A 22,293-nucleotide genomic window follows, 5' to 3' on the forward strand; every position below is an offset into this window, starting at 1 on the left:
CATTTCTTCCGCGCCCCACAACTCTTGCAATTTAAGTGTTTCTAGATACAGTACCAGACAGATCGTCCCCCCTCTAATGCCTTTCTCTTAACCCGTTCCATACAGCCTTCCCTACAGTGCTAGTGCTCTTCCAGTCATTTTGCTCCCACACCGTCATTTGATGTCCTCACCACAGTTGTGGTTTCAGTTACATTGACTACCCTACACTTAGTGGCCTCCATTCACTGTTTTTCTCCACATAGATGAATACCTTTCCCTAGAATGCAATCACACCCATCAGTTGGGCACCCACAACCCTGACTATTCTTGCCCTTAAGAGTTTCCTTGTTTATATTTTACTTTGAAGTCACACTTTCCATAGCGTGGTAGTCCTGTTTGCTCTCAGTTTCGCCACCCATGCTACTCTAGATTGGTACTGTATTCTGAAGCCCCACCCCACTTCAGTTGTGTGGCCTTCCACTCACCCTTCAACTACCACTGCCTCTAACTCAAAGGTCCTTTAGGCTTCCACTATTATTGCCTCCTTTGTATTTCTGTTGATATATTTGTCAGACTGCAGTTCATTTGTCATCCTCTTCAGTGATTGTCATATTTCTATTCCTGCTTGTCCCATCCAATCAAACTTCCTACCACAGTACTCAACCCTGCCCTGCATTGACAGCCCTCCTCTTAAGAGTCTACCCTCCACACATTGATATACCTTTCCCTAGGATCCACTTACACAATGCACTGTATCCCAGACACATACTGACAATTCTTGCTGTTAAGAGTCATCCACCCACTGTGTCCTTGCCCTCTGCACTGACAGAGATCCCACTTACCCCATACTCATTTGAGCACTTTACAGTGACAGGCCTGACTCTCAAAGCCTGCCCTCGCAAATTCTGCTGAAGTCCCCATTCCACTGGCTATGCACTTGCACATGATAGTCCTACCCTTAAGAGTTCTCCACCTTCTGTGCCATGACAGACCTACAACTTCCCCATTCATTATGCTTCCCCTACCCAGACCAAGCCAGTGTGTCCAGTGGTCAGGGATGACATGAGTTGTAGTCCAACAATATCTGGAGGGCCACAGATTCCCCGTGTGCTCCAAAGGACACCCCCCCCCACACACAGATCTTCCTCTAACACACCTTTCACAGCAATGAGGAAGGCCCTCCAGAAACTGGCAGTCCTCTTTTACCCCACACCAGATAGGCTCTCAGATTCTCCCTTGCATTTGTTTTTACTGCCACAATTCCTTCCCATGTCCCTAACTACCTTCCCACTGTGCCCTCTTATTGAATATATGCTGAATACTCCCACAAGTATGTGGTCAAAACATGTTTTTTAACACTGAAGCCCCTTCCTGCCCCTTAGGACTTCCAAACAGTCTTTCAAATGACTGACTTCTTCTCCTTGTGATGTCTCTTCTTAGGCCACTATCCCTTTTTCATTTAACCTTTTCTGTGCTCATCTTAATGTTTCTTTCAGTCCCGTCACGCTTTGCTATATTATATCGCTTCATGAATGAAAAGTTTGCCTGATATGTTCTTGCCTGCTTTGCGAATACTCATATCTATTCAGGAGATGCTCTGATTCACACCTCCTTCCCAAGTTGTGTTATTTCACTTTCTTTTTGTGTCGTCTTCCGTTTTTGTATGGTGACTTATTTTTAAAGCTGTGTCAGAGTGAAAGGCAATGATGAAGACATTGTTCATATTCTCTGGTGAGTGGGTCTCAGGATTTTCCATGGCTATTTCCCAACTGCCATTAAATAGGTCTTGGGGAGCTTCTTTATTAAGTTAGAGAAATGACTGTTGGCTAGAGCCATCTCTATTTACCTTGCTCTATTTACTTCTTACAGCAAGGACTCACAGTTTCTGGTTCATCAGGTGTTAAAATTATGCACAACTTGCAGAAGTGCTGTTATGCTGTCAGTTTGTACAATTACAAGGGGCCTAATAGATGTGAAATTTTGGCAGACAAAATTGCAGTTATCATTGACAAAGCCTAAGAAACTATTTTTTTTTTTTGAGACTTGGAAAAGAGACCAAGCAAAACTTCAGCTTAATACCCAATGTTATGCAGTTTATGACTTCTGCCTTCACGGTAGCCACTGACTTAACCACATGGGCTTAGCTGTTCCCCCAAATCAATGAAAATAAGTTAAAATACATAACAAACTAAGGTTCTGCCCCCCTAACAAAAGGCCTACCCCCCCATACAAAAATCCTGGCTACGTCTATAAATGGCCATCTTAAAGAATACCGTAAATTGGGACAAGACTAAACCATGAAAAATTGGTTTTCCTCAAAGTCTTTGCCCAATTGAAGTCACAATTTTGTTATAAAAAGATAGCATAAGTGATTGCTTAAGAACATTAATTACTTTAATACATGTGTATACAACTTTACACACAAACACCAGAACAGTGCTTCTCTGTTACTTTTCTTACTGTACAGCAAGCAGCAGGATTTTATCAGAGGTGGGGTTTGGGCCTCCCAACAATTTAATGTTAATTTACCTGTGTGTAGAACTAGCCACTGAAGTGTAAATTCTCTTTGTTAGCTATGAGTATTACAAGCTGTCCCATTTGAGCTCAAGCTTATGTAGATCAGCTTTCCTCAACTTTATGCCCTCCAGAAGTGTTGGGCTACAAAACATTGTTTTGCTATCTTCAACTGATGGAAGTTGGAGTCTCAGAACATGGAGGGGATGGCAGTGGAAGATGGTTACATGTTTTAAAAATAATGGAAGGAAAAGACCAAGGAGACTTTGTCCTTTGCACATGCTAGGGAATAACACAGCAAAAGCCAGTGCTAATCACATATGTACTACAGAGGGTTGTGTAAGCCATAGAAACATGGCCCCTGCTCTCAGTGTGTGGTGGTGTGGCTTCAGCTTTGTGGATCCTGCTTTGCAAGGTCACAGCAGTTTATTTTAATTTAGCAGTTATGCCCTTTCTGCAAATATGAGGCTAATACAGTCAACTTGCCTGATGAACATGTGTAAGCTGGTCAGCATGTGCTACAGACATTTGGTTAATTTATTAAGCAGATTAATTTGTGACTTTAGTCTTTTTCCTGCATTTCTTAAATCCTAATGCAGCAGAATATATTCCTTGTGTTTTATTTTTCCGTGCCAATAGCAAAATAGGTTTGTTGGCTTTATTTTGAATATTCCTGCAGAGATGTTGGGGGTGGATGAACACAGCACAGTTGCCTGAGGGTGAAAGGAAAAGACTCCCAGGCCCAAAGAGGATCTGATAAAGTGTGTCAGGAAGACAAAATGCTGTTGATTAGTAGGTCACTTGAGGAAAGTGTTGCAGGTCTGTATTACATTGTCAGACTTGCCTGTTCACATTGATGTTTGTGATAAACAGTAGCATGTTGAATAAGCTATCAGCTTTCTCTGTCGTCATATTTCCAGAGTAGATTGCACTGGCTTCCAGCTGAGGTGGATGCATAATATCTCTGCCTGTTTGAGGTTTGGTATAAAGCAGCTAATGCTAAGGGATAGTGAGAAGTGGTTGCTTATTAGTAACTACAAATTAGGACATATATTCACTTACAGTATTTCAGGTTGTGAAAGAGAAACATAAGATTCTGTAAGGATTTCAAAAAATAATTACCCTTTTCCAATTATTAGAATTATTAATGTCCACATCCCTGTAAATTTGAATGCTTGTTGCTAGTTGACTTTTTCATTTCTAGGAATGGCGTTTTTTTGTTTTTTTGTTTTACTTTTAACAAAAGCTCTTGCTTGATTTTTTTGGGGGGGGGGGGTTTGAACGATTGGTGGTGTTTCTAGAACACCTAAAATTTAGCAGGATTGAGCTTTCTATCCAGAGGATGCTTCTGTTGTGCTCCTGCTGCTGGACCTTGGGGTCCCTTCCAACTCTACAATTCTATGATTCTGTGATTCATTGAACTCAAGGGGATGTACAGAGACTGGGTAATTCATCTTATCCTCAAAGCAGTGCTGTGAAGTAGATTAGGCTGGGCGAGAGTGACTGCTCCAAGGTTACACAGTGAGCTTTATGGTAAAGTTGAGTTTTGAACTTTGATCTTGCTGGCCATAACCAATTCTCTAACCACCTGTATATCTTACCAAAGTTCCCAGTTCAAATGTTACTTCAGATATAAACTGAAAGGGTGGCTGTAGGCAAGCTGCAGTAGGGGATATACTGACATGCTTTAAAGAGCTGTTGTAAAGCTTCATGTGTAAATGTATGTGGAGGACTTTGAATGCTTTAAAAACATTACATAACTGCTAAGTATCATTACTAAAAATAATATTATTTCTACCACAGCCAGTTGTAGAGCTGGATTTTATTATTATTATTATTATTATTATTATTATTATTATTATTTAGTATTGTGTTGGTATCCATTAATTTGAAAAGTTTAGATATCTATACTGAGCTGGTGCATATTCATTTAAAATCTGGGATCCAAGGAACTATTTAGGTTCATCAGAGGACTTTATTCATTTATAAAATGTCAAACATTTTCTAGGTGTTGTTTACACACACACAAAAACACACACAAAGTCCCACAAAGTGCCCACATGTTTGCAACCTAAAAGACACAATGCAGAAGGGAAAATGATAGGGCGGGATAACAAAAATAAGGAAAGTAGGCACCTGTTCTTACATAATTGATAAAATGACCGGATGGGATGGTCATTGTTTGGGGAGGGGAAGAGTCAAGTGGTAATTGCTCCAAGCCAAGCTGATGAAGTACCCTGTGCCTTCTCACCTGGCCTTCTACTGCGGCTATGTAAATGCGCCCAGTATAATTTTTGAGTTAAATAGCTGGTATCTTCCCTCTCTTAAGAGTTTCACCAACTCCTCTCAACTTCCAAAATAGTCTGCTATGTGGTCCACCCAGTAGGATGGGGGTGGGTCTGCTGCTCAAGAAAAACAAGTCTAAACAAATCCCATGGTCTCATGGGACTAGTTGTGCAGGTTTTCATCTGAAATATTTTTCTGCAACATTGCTCCTTTTGGAAAGCAAAGCAACGAAAATGCAAGAGGTTGCAAAAGAAACAGGTGGGGGGGAAGAATCCTGCGCAGGTGATATTTAAAGAAAGAAATTGTACTGTCTTTCAAGTGTTCTTTACTTTGAATTCACTGTACATTCATTTGATCGCTTTTTGCGTCAAGAAGCATGTGTGGGTGAGACTTGCAGTATCAAAGTGGGAAGGTAGTACACTATTCATTTTTTGAGGTGTGGGATATCCTTTCAGCAAGCAATCCCTAGCATATTGTAGGGCTTGCTCCAAACTTGGTCTAAAATGATTATGTAGTTATTTATAAGTTGACCCTGTGCTCCAAGGCAATGTACAATGTTTAGAAATTGAAAACAATAATCCAGATTTATTGGCAAGTTTTTATTACATATTTTTTAAAAAAAATCATTCGTGTTTCAAAATTGCATTCTAGATGTCAGAGACACATTGTTTGTGTTCTGAAATAGCAAAATAACGTGACATTGATCATGCTGTATCAAGAGTATTTAAATCCAAGTTTTTTTATTTTAAGAATTGAATTTTTAATGCTTCCTTAAGTGGTGGATCATTAAGTGATTTCTTAGGCATTCTTGAGCCTGCTGGTCAAGATGGTGGACTTGGAATTCCTTAGCAAAAGCAAAGTAAAGGAATATTGAATTCAGTTGTATGACTAAAACATTCTTGAAGGAGAATTTTAGATGTTCAGAAAGAGCTGAAAAGCAGATTGTTGAAAATCATGGGCCGTGATAATCTGTTGGTTCTATTTATAGTACACTTGGGATCTGTAGATGCAGTAGGTAGGAGCAAATACATATAAAACAGATATTTCTTTTTATGGTGAACACTAATGTACTGAAATTCCTGCATGGGTTTCTTCAGTGCAGTGTGTAGATTACAGTTCATTAATGGGCATTTTGTGCTTAGGAATCTTCTTTCTGTACTGTAGCCTGAATATCTTTGTCTAAACGGGGCAGCCTGGATCCATTTTCAGGCCCCAGCACTGTCTAAGTTCAGTGCAGCACACATTACTGTACAGTATAGTGTCATTTCGGAGCCACCCCACCCCTCAGTCTTTTGAGTTCTAAGGGAGGGATGCCCCAGTTGCTTCTGTGACACAAGATGGAGACCTCCATTCAGTGCTTGGGAGACTAATGTGTGCCTGACCAGCTTAGACGCAGAGCCTTGTGCGCAGCTATTGGCACTTCACATATTGCTGCTGGCCTGGGCAGTACCACATTGCCCATCTGTGACTTGGCATATGCTGGATGGCTGGATGCAGTACTGTTGGCCATCTCTTATCTAAATCCTGTTTAGAAACTCACATTTGTCTGTAGATTTGTTGTTGGGCTCCTGTTCTTGACGTGTTTTACCTTTAGCATTTAAAAATTCATTTTACTACTCTTTCTAAAATATTCAGTTTCTTTTCCTTTTTGGATAGCAAAAACATTTTGAGAGTATTTTAGTTGAGAAGTGAAACGCTTTAGAAATTGCAAAATACTCTGTTTGCATAGCCCTAAAATTTCTGATCAGTTTTTAGAAGACCGTTATAAATCATAAATTTCATCTTAAGTTTTCTGCTTCAGGAAGGGATTGTAATGGAATGCCAGAAGTTTTATTCTTCTTGTCATTTCCCAATGTGCCAGCTCTATGTATGTCCCCAGTACTGATGAATCATGCTGATTTTAGGGCTTGTTTTACCTGGACTGTAACTTTTATTTCCTATTTGTCATTTTATTTCTTACTGACAGTTTCTACAAGCATGCCTCCTTGGCAGACTTTAAATGCTGTTTGAGAAAGAAGAAGCGTGTGCTAATGATGATTAGCCTCTTTGATGCATATCAAAGATGCTTTTTCTTATTTTTTTTAAATGCTCTTCCTCTTCTGTCCTTTCTTATATCACCTATTCTGACTCTATAATCAGTAGGTCATGACATGAGAGGGATGCTGCATGTAATCACATTAGTCATGGTCTGCACACTTTCAAGTTAGGGTATTTTCTTGATCTGCCTTAAAGTAGCAGCAATCTTTATATAGTAGTATCATAGTTGTACATGAAATGCGGACTGCACAGTAGGGGAGCTACTTTGCTGAACTGTGTGGTAAAAGAGAGAAGGGGATGTTTTTCTTCCCCGTCACATCTGGACTCATGCCTATAAGAGTCTTTATCTAATTCTTTGGACAGCTCAGTCCTAAGGGACCACTTCAATCATAGCACAGTGAACAAGGGGTATTAGTACAGTGGATCATAGGACTGGCTGGGAGAGAGCTGACCAAGATTCACAACAATCAACAATTTCCCAACAGAATTTAGAAAAACAACAACATGTTCCTATACTGTATTTTTCTTCAACTTGTATGCAGACATAATGATAATAGAAAGCAAGTAAAAACTCTGGGTTGTAGCCAACTAAGCTTTATTCAGAGTAGAGTAAACCCATTGAAATTAATGGACCTAATGGTGTTTCTGGCTTCAGTGGCAAGGCATTTAAAACATCAGTGCTCAGCAGGGGTGTAGGAAGGGGGGGACAGTGGGGGCAGACAGTCCCGGGTGCCGTCACTGAGGGGGTTGACATTCAGCACGCCGCATGCCCACAACTCCCAAGCCTACCCCAAACTGAATGTCCGCCATGGGTGGCACGATCCACCCCGGTGGGTGGCTCGCTCCGGCCCTGGCTGCAGGGCACGCGCACCGTTCTGGGCACCTGAGTGGCTATCCTGTGCCTGGGAGGGCACTCTCCACGCCACGCCCCCCTCGGGAGCATGCCCACCCTGGGCAGCGCAGGCATATGCTCCGCCGCTGATGCTCAGGACTTCAGTAAAGAACCATTTTTACAGTGATATTTACAGTTAGTTCAATTTAGTTGTATTAAAGACATATACTTAATTCCCTTTTCCTTGTCCACTAAGTGACTGCTCCCAGGGCTGAACTCCCTTTGATAGAGACATTCTTTTATTGAAAACATCTGAAGTGTCAAGACACACTGTGGTGGTGGTGTTGCTGCCGCCATAAATAACAACAGCCCCCCCCCCCAAGGCTCTGCTGGTTCATGGCATGTAATATTCAAATTTTGGAATAGAATTGAAGCTAAATTCAAAACAAAACAAAAACAAAAAGCCAATAGACAAAGCTTATATTATGGAGTCTTTCAAAGGGATAGCCTGGAATGGTGATGAAGTTCTTATAATTCTCTTCTCTCTTTTTTTTTTTTTTTAAGAGGAAGATGGATGGTGTGTATCTTTTCAGTGGGTGCTCTAAAACAGGTATCTTCAACTTTTTGAGACGAGCACTCAAACATGCAGTTGGGGATCTATTTATTACCATATATTTGCATGGTGGTAGTGGTCTTGTTCAGCTGCTAGTGGGTCCTACTAGTGGGTCTTGAACCACCAGTTGAATACCAGTGGTCTAAAGCAACTATAAATGAGCTGATTTCTTACAGAGTTGAAGTTTACAAGGCCTTGTCCTAGAAGCCTGCATTATATTCCATCTTACTGCTTCAGTGCTGCTGTAGTGTGGAAGGCTGGGAGTCCATCTTCTTGTGTAACCTGCCCATAATTGCTTAAAGCACACTTGTGTGGTCCTCTGTGCTGTCTCCTTGTCTAAAGAGTTATCTTCCAGCAACATTGCTAAAAGCACCATTCAGCCCCAATTAGGAGGGGTTCACACTCAGAAAAAAATTACCCTATTGGCCTGAATATAAGCTGCACCCGAATATAAGCTCCATGTTTAAAATTCGAAGGGGGGGGGAGACAATACCCGAATTTAAGCCACTCTCTTAAAATTCCACAGGCACTCAAACCTGTTTCGTTTTACCATATGTCTGTTTCAGCAGTGATATCATAAAAGCCCATTTTTGTAAGGTTGTGAATTTAAGCCACACTAACTTTTTATAGTTGGAATTTGGGGGGGGGGGGGAGTGAGGCTTATATTCAGGCCAATACGGTAATATAATTCTCTGCACTGTTTCAGAATGCAAACATTAGAAATGCATGGATGAATAACCCAGCAAGAAGAGTTTGAACCTAGCTGCCTCTCTCTGAAGCTAGTCTTCTCTGTATTTGAGTTTTCAAAACTTGCAGTTCTTTACCTACATGAGCTCTAAAATATACAAATGCCAGCATTACTGCACTAAATATCCTTTCTGAGCAGACGATAGATAATTTTGGAATGGTTGCCTGAAAACAGACTAGTATTATTGATCCTGCTTTCCCAGTATTATGTACAGTTGTGTTACTGTGGCGGCTTCTATTGAACTTAGGATGATATAGAATTGCCCCTCAGTAAGGTCAGGCAGAGAACCTTTACAAAAACTTACTTAGCTTCTCCTCCCCTTTTCTTAGGCACAGACTAGCAAATATAAGGAGGAGTTTTAACTAAATGCTCATAGACCGTGACATCATATTGCTCTGATATGAGGCAGCTGCCTTTTTTTTTAACTTCAGTCTTTTTCTAGAATATTTGGGGTTGCCAAATATTAATTATTTCCCTTTGGCATTTTTGCTGGAACTTCCCCACCCCCATTTCCCCATCTAGTTAGTTAAGAAATTGGCACGTGCTACTTTCTAATTGCTTGTTGTCATATCTCTCATATGTAAAGAGTGGTGCTTGCTGCCAAAACTGTGTGTGTACAATCTTTCAGTCATCTTGAGTTGATTGGGCTTTTCTTTTTTTTCTCCTCGTTTGCCTGTATTAAAAGTCTTTATCTCAAAGTGACATTCTTCAATTTGATATATTCTCTCCTTTTATTCTTTGCACTCTTAATTTGTAGCTGCTTATTTTTTGTTAAAAATAGCCTTTGACGTCTCTATTCCTTGACACCACCTGTAATAAAGCCTTCATTTCATTGTTGATGCAGCTCTTTGTAACATTGCCTAGCTTTGATAGCACTTAATGCCAATCTTCTGCAGGTTTAGTTTGGAGAGGAGTTTGAAATTAAACTGGTAGATTTTGATTTCCATTTTAATGTATTCTTCCTCTGTTAAAAACATCAAAAGAGTTTTGTGGAAATTTAAAGACTAGCAAATTTATTATGGCATAAGCTTTTGTGGACTACAGTCCACTTCATCAGTTGCATGTGTATATCTATCTATCTATCTATCTATCTATCTATCTATCTATCTATCTGTCTATCTACACATTTGTTTGGAGGGTGGGGATTATAAACAGTGAATGAATACGTGAAAGAATGAGTTCAGAGGGAAATGAAATGGAGAAAAGTACAGTGACAAGTTGCTAATTAAAGATGGTAGTTAACAAAATGGTTGTTGATAACAAAGACATTCTGGCATTGGAATATCAATTAACACATATAATGTGCTAAACATTATTTGTCTCTGTTCAGTCCACAAGTGAATCTGTTGAATTATAGTAATTTAGCATTTTTTAATATTGCTTTGTTCCAGAATGGCCACTAAGGTCACATACAGAGTCACTTTCATCATAGTGTACCCTGTCACTCCATGCTTGCTTTTTAACACACCATGGATTCCATGCTGTTGTCATATCCATCTGCAATGCTTTCTTTATACTGGGCTTGCCAACATGGTGCCCTCCAGATTTTTGGATTATTGCTCCTGCAATCCCTAGCTGTCGACCATGCTAGTTTAGGATGCTGAGCATTGGAATCCACATCATCTGGTGGGTACCACATTGACAACCCTTGCTTTATACAAACCATGCTCTCAGATGCTTGAGTTTATCCTATTCCATATGGAGGAATAGCATAGATATTTAATGAACTCCCACAGATAGTGAAAGCAATATGATAATCAAAGTCTTATGCTTTCTTCCTGTTTTACTTCTTTTGATTAAATGATCTTGCTTCTCTTACCCAAGGTGCTCTTTAAAAAAGGGGGGGAGCAGAACTTGATTCTTCCCCTCTTCTCCCTTTTCACATGTGGCATAGGAATTCATTTCAATTACAATGTTTTATAGTTGACTTATTTCAAATAAATGTGGGAGGTGCATAGTGCAATCAAGTTGAGTGTTCTCACCAATTTCTATGGGATTATTAAGCATATGCTTACCACTTTCTGGTGTACTGAATGGTGCTCATGTCCTGCTTGTTGTTTCAAATAGGCAACTGGTTGTTGTTGCTTATTACAACTTTATCCCACCTATCCTTCAAAAGGAGCCCAGTGCAGAAAATGAAAAAGCAGCACAGCAAAACAATTTTAAAAATAAAGTAAGAGCATTTAAAAACTTTAAGAACAACTACGGTATGTTTATTACTTTTTGAGGATGGGGGCTTCAAGAGGAGGCTCAGTCTGTCTTGAAGAAGCTGGGTGTGGAGGAGGGGGCTTCTCTGCTGTAGCCACCAGCTTGATTTCTATATTGGGTGTGGAGGAAGAACAGAATACTTGTTCCCTCCTGCACCAACCCTTTCAATTGCATGTACGTATGTAGCTCTTTTTTCTTTTTCTTTTTTTTTGCCTTTGGCCACCAAGTTAGCTAAATGCAGGACAACTTAATATTATCTGAACCTCATCTGCAGTATGGAGGAGTCTGATCTACCTTGGTAGATCAGCATGCTATGTGTGTGTGTGTGTGTGTGTGTGTGCGCGCAATTGAAGGCGCTGAAACTTAAATTCTTGCTTGTTTGGCTGCTGTTCAGTTTTCATAATGGGCTAGATCAGCTTCTCAATAATGACATGTGTTAATTTAGTATCTTTTAAAACTAAGCAAAGACAAATACACCTTATTTTAAAGGGGTACACCACTGCATTGTGGTGCATTGATGAATTAATAAAATATTAAAATAGGCACAACTGAAGAACTATAGTGTCAGAGGGCCACTTCACACAATACAGCAGGAGCAGGTACCCATCTAAAAGATAGAATGTCTCTAGCAGCTAGTGTAGGTGTATATATTCCATTTATTTATAGAAACATGATGCACAAGTAGTGCAGTGTTAACACCCAGTGTCTACACCCCTGAGAGTTCCTGTCAGTAATACGGCAGTGCACATACAGAGGAAATTATGATCCATAGTCACCTTTCTCTGGTAACAAAGTGGAAGTGGGGTGTATGTTGCATTTTTAAAACTATCTTACTTTTTTCTGAACAGGGAACAATAACTCATTGATAGAACACATACCTTATAGTATTCAATAGGTTCTGGGTTACCCTCAGGAACCCTTGCCAGTTAGATTGGGCAATACTGAGCTAGATGAATGTGCTGTAATGCAGCTTCTGTGTAGCATAACCAATTACAAAGCGGCCAGATGTCCTCCCCACTTTTTTTGCAAGCTACCTTTTTAACCTCCTTCGACATTTCTGAATCACCTGGCCTTAGTTTAACCAGAAATGAAATTCACTACAATGTGAAAACTGTGTTAACCCTGGCATCGTGAGTAATATTTCTTATATTCTGCTTTACTGCTTCCTGAGTCTTTTTATCTTCTCTGACCTCTTGTGTTTTTCAGCTGAGTTGCAGTTTCTATCTCATCAGACCTGCTGTTCAGGAACATTTGCTTGTTGTGAATAAATTGCTTCTATACTAACACCGCACTACAGAGCTAGAAAAATATTTCTAAGTGACATTCCCACAATTGTGGAACTTTTGCCCTCTCCTAAGCATCTTTTGGAACTGTTGCAGTAATTTTCTGCATGTTCTTAGTTGTGAGTGGCAGGGCTAAACTGGAATGGGATGGGCTCTGTAGCATATATTTTTTAAAACGCTTCATATGTGTCTACCATATATATAAACATATGCGCGCGCACAAGCACACACACATACAATGCATATGTATATACATTTGCCATCAGGTGTTAGTACAGTAAGATAATGTGTTGCATCTCTGTCAGTCTGCCAGATGTTTATCCTATTCAGCTGCCCAATAAGATGAAATGCAATGTGTAAAATACAAAATCACAGCCTAAATAAAACCAATTATAAAAGACAAACTAAGAACCAAGTGATTATAGCAGGTTCAATACATTCCTACAGAAAAATAACGTAACTTTTCCAAAAAAAATCTGAATAGGCCTTTAGAGGAGAAAAGTTTGATATAAAATCCACTTGGTTGAATCCCATTACTCTGAAAGAGTATCTTACATACTGCTGTTCCTAGCAAATTGGCTTGTATAATTGGTTACATACAACCTACAACATCCAGCTCTATAACTTAGCAATAAATCAGAGTGTAGGAGGAATGCTACACCTTGCCAAAGGAGCCTCAAGATAAGGAATATAGTTGTTTATTTAAACTTATACTTCCCTGTAATTCTAGGGTAGCTTTTACCTTGTTACGCCTCATTTTGCCTTTTCTTATACAGTGGTACCTTGGTTCTCAAACTTAATCTGTTAAGGAAGTCTGTTCCAAAACCAAAGCGTTCCAAAACCAAGGTGCAATTTCCCATGGAAAGTAATGCAAAACGGATTAATCCGTCCCAGACTTTTAAAAACAACCCCTAAAACAGCAATATAACATGAATTTTACTATCTTATGAGACCATTGATCCGTAAAATTTAAGCAATACACAATGTACTGTACTATAAAATAAATAAAACAGTACAGTGGTACCTCGGGTTACATACGCTTCAGGTTACATATGCTTCAGGTTACAGACTCTGCTAACCCTGGAATAGTGCTTCAGGTTAAGAACTTTGCTTCAGGATGAGAACAGAAATCGTGCTCTGGCGGCGCAGCAGCAGCAGGAGGCCCCATTAGCTAAAGTGGTGCTTCAGGTTAAGAACAGTTTCAGGTTAAGAACGGACCTCCGGAACGATTTAAGTACTTAACCCGAGGTACCACTGTATCTGTAGAAAATTATGTTGGTAATGGTAAGCTGTTTAGGACAAACTCTGACTCATACCTGCCACCATTTTCTGACTAGTGAGCCTCTGTAATTTTCAGCTGTATCAAGTGGGCCCTGGAGGTATAAAGTTTGAGAACTCCCTGTGTAGCGAGAGTAGACACAGACACCATTTTTTCTTCCTCTCTAATTATAGAACTCTGTGTGCATAATAGAACTTGGAACCAATGGAATTGATTTGGCCGTAGGTTGAGGACAGGCTAAACAGAAGTACTTCATCATGCAGCACATAATTAACTTAGGAAATTAACTACTACAAGATACAGCACAGACTACTGACTTAGGCCATTCCTCTAAGAATATATCCAACCCTTTAAAAAATTCACCTATCAGTGGTCATTAGCCATGAAAGCTGATAATGGTTCCTTCCTATATAGTATATCTGTGAACTCCAGTTATTAGAAATAAAGTGGGGGTGGGTATAACACCTATGCTGTGCTTGTAAGCTTCTAGAGCAGGGATCAGCAAACTTATTCAGGAGGTGGCCAGTCCACTGTCCCTCAGACCTTGTGGAGGGCCAGACCCACCCTCTCCCAAAAGCACCCCTCTCCTGAAAGCACCCCCCCCTCCCAAAAGGATCCCCCGCCACCACACTCGCTGCTGCCGCCACCTTGTCTTCAGCAGCGTCATCGTCGTCCTCTGCATTGGCCAGGGGTTCGCTGGGCGCAGAGCCCATGCTGCTGGCCTGGGCAACGGAGGCAGCCTCCCTGCCGCCGCCACTTCCTCCCGCTCGGCTCTTGGCCATACGCAGCTGCCTCAGCAGGAAGGAAGGGACATTACCCAGGAGTGTCTGCGGCTTTGGATTGGCCTCGGGAGCTTCCTGCAACCAATCTGAAGCCGCGTCAGTGTCGCAGAAGTCAGTCCCCACGTAGCGAGGCTTCCGCACCGCGCCAGTTTAGCGGGGGGACTGACCGAGCGGGCGTTAGGGTCCACAAAGTTTGCAGGCCAGATTAACGAGCCTGGTGGGCCGCATCCGGCCCCGGGCCTTAGTTTGCTGACCCCTAATCTAGAGGGACTGAATACTCAGGCATAGCATGTGGGGGCTGTGGCCCCAGGTGCAATTTTGAGAGGGGGCACAAACAGGCACCTCCACAGCAGGTTCCTTTATCGGAGCCTGGCTCAGTGCCAGAAGGAGCTGCGCATTGGCTGCAGCACTTGTGCCTGTTGTAGCTCTACTCCCTGGGTCAGGCCTGACCCGGGAGATGATAGCAGGCAAGTGGGCAACAGCAATGCTGCCCATCCTCCTTGGCTGTGGCACACCTTGCGCCTGGCGGCAGCAGCTCTATCATTAGATCACTTCTGACCCAGCGGCGGAGAGCAGAGCTCCTCGGCTGCAGTGGCTCCAGGTCACATCTGGTCCGGCTGGCGGAGAGCATCCCACTTTGGCTGCGGTGAGGCCTGACCCGTGGTGGAGAGCAGGGGGAGAATGGACAGCAACTTCCCCGCCCCTCTCCTCCCCTGAACTGTGGGCATGGGAGGGCGCCCTCCACACTCTACCCTCCCTTGGGGGCGCACTCCTCATGCCCGCCCCAGGCAGTGCATGCATATGCTCCATGGCTGTGAATACTGACTGCTTTGAAGTGGATGGACCTTTTCTTTAATTCCTCAAGGGTAGTTCATATGTATTGGAAACTTCCCAAACAGAATAGTAAGGGAGCTTTCAAAGTCCTTCTGTGTAGTGAATATCCTCTGTTAATAAGGCTGTTGTCACAACCATCACATCACAATGCCTAGATAGATCGATGACATGTTAGGTCTGAGAATAACAAATCTGTGCTGCTAAAAGCTGAAAGAACCCCCACTGTGTGAATTGTAGTATCATAGAATTATAGACTTGGAAGGGACCCCGAGGGCCATATAGTCTAATCCCCTGCAATGCAGGGATCTCAATTAGATCATATAAGACAGAGTAAGGTGCAGTAGAAGAATGTACCTGATAACAAGGTCTAAGTGCACCAGGAATAGATAACCTGTGTTGCTTCTGGACTCCTGCTGTCATCAGCCCCAGCCAGCTTAGGCAATAGTTGGGTCAGGGGTAATAGGAATTGCAGTCCCCCAGTGTCTGGAGGATCACAGTTTGCTGATCCAGGCTGTAGCTGTCATAGCCTGCCTATGCATTAAGATCAATGTCTAAGGCCCTGTTTTCTGACCCATCATCATGAACTGTTAGATTGGAGGGTCATAATCTCAGCATCTACGAGTGCCACAGGTTAGCTAGCCCCGTGTTCATGATAATGCATTGAGAGTAACAACAAAAACTTGAGAGCATGCTAGGTGGGAGGGTGATAATGCAAACAACTTACATATGACTTGATTAATGAACATTCAGCCTGTTTTGTTTGTGGGGAGATTAGATAACATTACATCAGGCAAGTGTTATCCCATACTTTCCTGTGTATTTCCCTGTTACTTTCCTTATGCAGTCTGATACTCTAGGGAAGCGGGTTTGTTTCACAAGAGCTGTGAATCAGCTTGAATTGTGCAGCTTGAATTTGCTGAGATGTGACTGAATCCCCCAGAATATAGTGACAGTCTGCAAGCACCCTGCATGCTGTGATTCTTTGCTATAAGTCCTAACAGAATGATTATTACATTGCCAAGCAAGATGTTTTGCTGTGGGCTTAAAGCAGGCATATCCACAGATGTCAGTGTGGAATTATCCTGCCTTTACTGGGCAGCAGTGAATGAACATATACTAAGAAATAGTTATGCCTGTGGAGTGACAAATGCCCTTCTTCTGGCACTGTTTGCCTATCAAGTGGATCATGGAGAACTACAGGCTACTCTCTGTTGTGAACAGTGGGCCCTTGGTTAGGGCAATGATTGATGTGGGCAAACAGAATTGAAGACATTGCCCTTCTACCTACTCATTCTTTCACTCTCTGCATATGACAGAAGGTTACAAAGCATTTGGGAATTAGAAGTAACTGCATGAAAATTGCCCCTTCCTAGTACATGTTTGTGACTTCTGTGATGTAGGCAACAGGTTCCTAGCACACTGACTTCATGGGGAAAGCTCTGTGGTACACAACAGGACTGGGGGAAATCACTTTCTGATTTTTGATGCTTGTATTAAGGATATACTTCATTCAGCTCTTGCACACAGCTTCATCTTACATAGATGGTCTCGGTCGAGTATACCTGAAGGAGCATCTCTACCTCCATCATTCTGCCTGGACACTGAGGTCCAGCGCCGAGGGCCTTCTGGCGGTTCCCTTGCTGCAAGAAGCAAAGTTGCAGGGAACCAGGCAGAGGGCCTTCTTGGTAGTGGCACCTGCCCTGTGGAACACCCTCCCACCAGATGTTAAAGAGAAAAATAACTGCCAAACTTTTAGAAGACATCTGAAGGCAGCCCTGTTTAGGGAAGCTTTTAATGTTTAATAGGTTATTGTATTTTAGTGTTTCGTTGGAAGCCGCTCGGAGTGACTGGGGAAACCCAACCAGATGGGCGGGGTATAAATAATAAATTATTATTGTTGTTGTTGTTGTTGTTGCTGCTGCAATGGAATAAAATGGCACATAAAGACAGAGAAGGTGGGGAGTGCAACAAAAGAAGGGAGAAATGAGATGAGTGTAGAAAAGAGAATGGAGGAGGAATCTGAGCTCCAGAGAATTGCTGTAAGTGCTGCTGTTCAGGGTGCCTGCACAGAGCCTGCAGGGCTGGTTTTCAGAGGAGTGTGGGTGATTTAGGTGAGAGAAACTGCTACCTGCTCAAAAGGGGAAGACTCTATTCATTTATTCAGCAAAGTTTGTGATCAAAATGTCTAATAACATTATGCAGAATCTGCAAATTAAGCAAATCTAGAAACCAAGCAAATCAGTCTTCTTTTCTCAGGCCTCTATTTGTGCCCAGAGGAGGCATTTCCTAATTTAGTGGCTTTTTCTTCTAACTTGAGGGAATAGGATAAGTTTATCCTGGTAAAGAGGAGAATGTGAGGAGATATGATAGTCATCTTCAGATATCTAAAGGGCTGTCACATGGAGGGTGGAACAAGCTTGTTTTTTCCCCCTGCTCTGGAGGGTAGGACCTGAACCAATGGATACAAGTGACAAGAAAGGAGATTCTGACTAAACATCAGGAAGAACTTTCTGGCAGAAAGAGTTGTTTGACAGTGGAACAAACTCCCTCAGGAGGTGGTGCACTCCCCTTCCTTGGAGGTTTTTAAGCAGAGGGTGGATGGCCACCTGCCATGCATGCTTTAGTTGAGATTCCTGCATTGCAGGGACTTGGACTTGATGACCTTCAGGGTTTCTTCCAACTCTATGATTCTATAATTGCTTGTTTGCTTGAAGTAATATTCAGAAAACATTGTTCTGCGCTGCTGTTCAGGTTTACTTGCAGGGCTTCCTTTCTTTACTTCCTCTGGCATGCTTGCTCATACTATATAAAATTTCTTCTTCTTCTTCTTCTTCTTCTTCTTCTTCTTCTTCTTCTTCTTCTTCTTCTTCTTCTTCTTCGTTGACTTTGTTAGTCATGCCCAGGGAACACAAAGCTACTAAAGACCAAACAAACAGGCAAACTTCCGCCCAACATAGATACATTAAGACCAAGAGGAAAAATAAATACATTAGAAACATCCTGCCCACTTCAAAAAGGTCATAGGTAGCTAAAGGCCCAAGGCCTGGTTATAGAAAGTTTTTGCCTGGCACCTAAAGATATATAAGGATGTCGCCAGGCGAGTCTTCCTGGAGAGAGCATTCCACAAGGGAAGTCACTGCAGAAAAGGCCCATTCTCTTCTTGCTACTCTCTGGACCTTTTGTGAAGGGGGCACATGATGAAAGCCCTCAGATGGTGACTGCAGGTTCTGGACTGTTTCATATATGGAGAGGCAGTCTTTGAGGTACTGCAGTTTCTTTATCCTGCTAGACATGTTGTTGCTGCTGTTGACTCGAGATTATGCCTAGAGCCCATATGCAAATACAAGATTCCTGATCTACTGACCTAAGAACATGAGGGAGCATGTTGCAGCATGTTGGTCCTTCCTCCACCTGTCTCTTGTGCAAATGCCCTCTCTTTTTGCATTGATTAGCGCTTGTATAGTGTTGTGTTTGTGTCAGCGCAGAGTTATAAACTGCTTAGCATTACCAATACTGTATTAAAAACAATGGGCCAGATGACCTAGAGCCAGTGGAAAGCTGCTTCTCCCCCCTCCAAGGAAGAACATCATGGAAAGAGGGAGATTAGTCTGGCCCCATCCTTCAGCAAGAGAAAGGACAGCTCACCTTGCCCAAAAGAACACTTTGTAACAAGAACTAGTGTCCGCTCGCTTATCCACACTTCGTCTTGTCCTGCTGAACAGCAATGCAGGTACTTTAAATAAATAACGTAGCCATTATTAAAGATGTAGCACTAAGCCATATTTAAAACCTACCATGGAAGGAGAGGGCAAGGGAGTTCATGAGTCCTATGGCACATTCCCAATCTCTTTATAACATTTAAGAGATTGGGAATGCCAGGTCTGCACTAGACTTCATATAAGCAGCTAAGAACTCTTATTATGGCTACAGTTATTTTGGTGGAGCAGGACAAATCATTGAAGTATGCACATGAAACCGGAGCCCAGGAGGTGGGTTACATTTGTCCAACAATATCTTATTACGAGATCATTCTCCAGCAATTGTATAAGGTGTTATAAACTATGCAGATAAAGTTGTTTCCATTCTGTTGTACAGGCTTCCAGCACGTATGGTGGCTTTTAGACATTAACTTGGAAATAAGAGAGCAAACTTTTGAAAAGCAAAATAGCATTGTGCATATTGTTCAGAGATTGCCAGTGCTTGAAAGATAGGGAAGGCTCTCAGTAATAGGTGGATATTTGCTAACTTCTTGAAAATAGTTCAGTTTTAATTGCTGTTGTAATGACCAAACTGGCTCTTCCTTTATTGTGTAATGTGTATTTCATTCCCTCGAAATAATTTCTTCAAACTATTCGCAGGAACTGGATGGAGTAATTATTCTGGTGAAAGAATGTGAGATGTCATCAGATGGGAAGGGTACTTTCTGTTGTGCTCAGGCAGTAAAACGATCCTAGAGGGTTGTTCAAGTTTATGAATTAACTTTTTGTATCCCATGCAGCCTGACTTGATTACTTGGAGTGGGCAGGGGTTATACAAATAAATTAATATGGGTTTTTATTTGTTTTTAGTTGACTGTTAAGTTTGTTATGCACAGTTCTTCCTGAGATCCATGCACTGAAGGTCTTTCTGTTTACTTCTAGTAGGCCCACTGGAAAAGCATAGAAGAGTAATACTTGGCTTACTTGCCAAAGTCAGACATAGTGCCAAACAATTATTTCACACTGCCTGAGTGAGCCTTAGGCTTGTGTCCTCTCTCCTTCCCTCTCATTGCCCCATGTTTTATTTTTGTGGCAAACTGCAGCTTGCCATTGCATCCAGACTAGTAAACAATAATTTGTGCTTGCCCTCCAAACCAGAATTGGAAACTACAATATGATTGTTGGGGAAGAGGCAGAGAAGGAAGCAAGTGAGCCTGAAGTTCACTCACGTAATGCCAAGCCATAGTGGCCCAGTCCTCATGTAAATCCATCTGTTATCCTCTTTATTTCAGTTTGGAAAGAGTGCCTGTTGTCAACAAGCCTTTCACAGGCAACATTGTAGTACTTGTTTCTGTACAGAAATAAACCTGTTGTTCACCAAGGGTAAATCATGACTGCTATTGATGCTGTGATTAGCTGCTGTAAGTTTTTATTGGATTTTTAAAAATTGTTCCTATTTTGCACTTTCTCATATGGCAATAGCAGTTTAATTGTTCCTATGGATCCATGTCCTATAAAGGACTTGCAATAAAAATAGACCTCATCCTGGATGCAGAAGGAGGGATAAGGGGCATGGGAGCAGCCACAAAGTTTAGTTTCAACTATTGCTAGCCTGTTTTAGGCCATTTATTTTGGAGTATCAAGATATTAACTAAAAAGCAGACCCCCTACCTTTTAAAATCTGTGAAATGCAGGTAATTGCAGTGTAAATGAACCTAGAAGGCTGAGGTGAGCCTTTATCAGTGATGTGGTTTGCACATAACACCAAGTTACAGTTTAGCCAAAGTGTGGTTTGTTTGAACATTGAAGCCCAGCGGAGTAACCATAGTTTGTTTTCTGGCAACAGCCCACAATGTGAAACCACATTTTTTGGTTTATGAACCATGGCCTGTTTTAACTATGGCTTGGCATTATGCCTGAACCTAACAGCCTTACTTAACTATCATTTGTTTGACCCCCACCATCCCTGATGCTTGCCAAGCTACAGAGGCATGAGGCAACAGCATCTGGAAAACAAACCAAGCTTTGGATAAATAAGCCATGCCTGCTTGCTTTGTATGTAGGACAACTTGTGATTCTCTGAACAATTGCGATCATATGCTGTTTGAAAGTTAATCCAGCAAAGATACTACATGGCACCTTGCATTAGGAAATAATCATTGTCATTAATTGGTAAACAGTGACTGTTTTCTGAGGTACTTTCCTTTACTCTGAGGTGGGGCATCTTGCTGTGTTTTAATGAAATAAGGCTATTGTTAGTACTTAGCTTCATAGTTTTTCACACTTTCTGCAGTGCTGGTATGCAGTGTAGCTGCAAACAGTTTTATCCTTCACACCAACTTAATTCTCTGAACTTTTATGAGAACTGAAGTTTTTGTACTACTCTTATAAGCCTGTGACAGTTATGGACTCCAAATTGCTGCAAAGAGACTTTGGCATTGGCATCCTTTGATTTTTATGTGGAATTCAATTTGGGGCAAAAATACAAGACTTCTGCATCCTTTACTTGTGCAAAATACAAATTATGTGAGCATTGCAAACTTATGCCCCAAAACTAAACCAAAATTAACAACAGTTACAAATATACTTACTTTCTAATTATGAAAAGAGCTGCTAGCTGAAGCTGTTCTCTAGAGTAGTGCAATATGCCTCTTTAAAAAGGAGTAGAAATTTTGCTTTGGCCGCAGCATAAATATACATCTATACCTAGGGGCACACCGTCTGGACCCCAACTTGTGGTCCCCATTGAAGCCTCGCTTACCAGGGGTTTTGCATCTTCCAGTGAGATCTGCCTCACTTAACAGTGTCTCAGGAAGGTTGCATGAAGCCTCTGGAGGCCTCCATGTGATTTCACGGGGCTCTCATGAGAATCTGAAAGCTGCCACAGTTGCTTCTCCAGTGGTTGTGGCATGCCTGCAGAGGCACCCCTCGAATACCACCTCAGGGGTAGGGAGGAAGCGAGCGAGCGAGCGAGAAGGCAGAGGAGGGCAGTAGCCCTGTTCACATGTCACAGTAAGTCAGTTACATACACTGACTGCTTTCATATGGCATGATAAACCATAGTTAATGGTTTACAGTACTTTAATTGTGAAGATAGGTCCTGCTTCACTTCCCTCTTTGTGAGAGCAACGAACTATATTCCTGGAATATCATCCAAACTAGCAATTGTAGTTTGTTTTGCTCCCAACAAGCCATGATGT

At 41.7% G+C, this 22,293-nt stretch overlaps 1 protein-coding gene across 1 annotated transcript in view; it reads left to right on the plus strand.

The window, feature by feature from the left end:
* Positions 1-22,293, plus strand: part of MACO1 (macoilin 1) — a 60,574-nt gene that overhangs the window by 1,806 nt on the left and 36,475 nt on the right. The window lies entirely within an intron of this gene.

This window comes from Podarcis tiliguerta (assembly GCF_965153285.1).
Source record: "Podarcis tiliguerta genome assembly, chromosome: 8".
In the NCBI taxonomy this organism is placed as follows: Eukaryota; Metazoa; Chordata; class Lepidosauria; order Squamata; family Lacertidae; genus Podarcis; species Podarcis tiliguerta.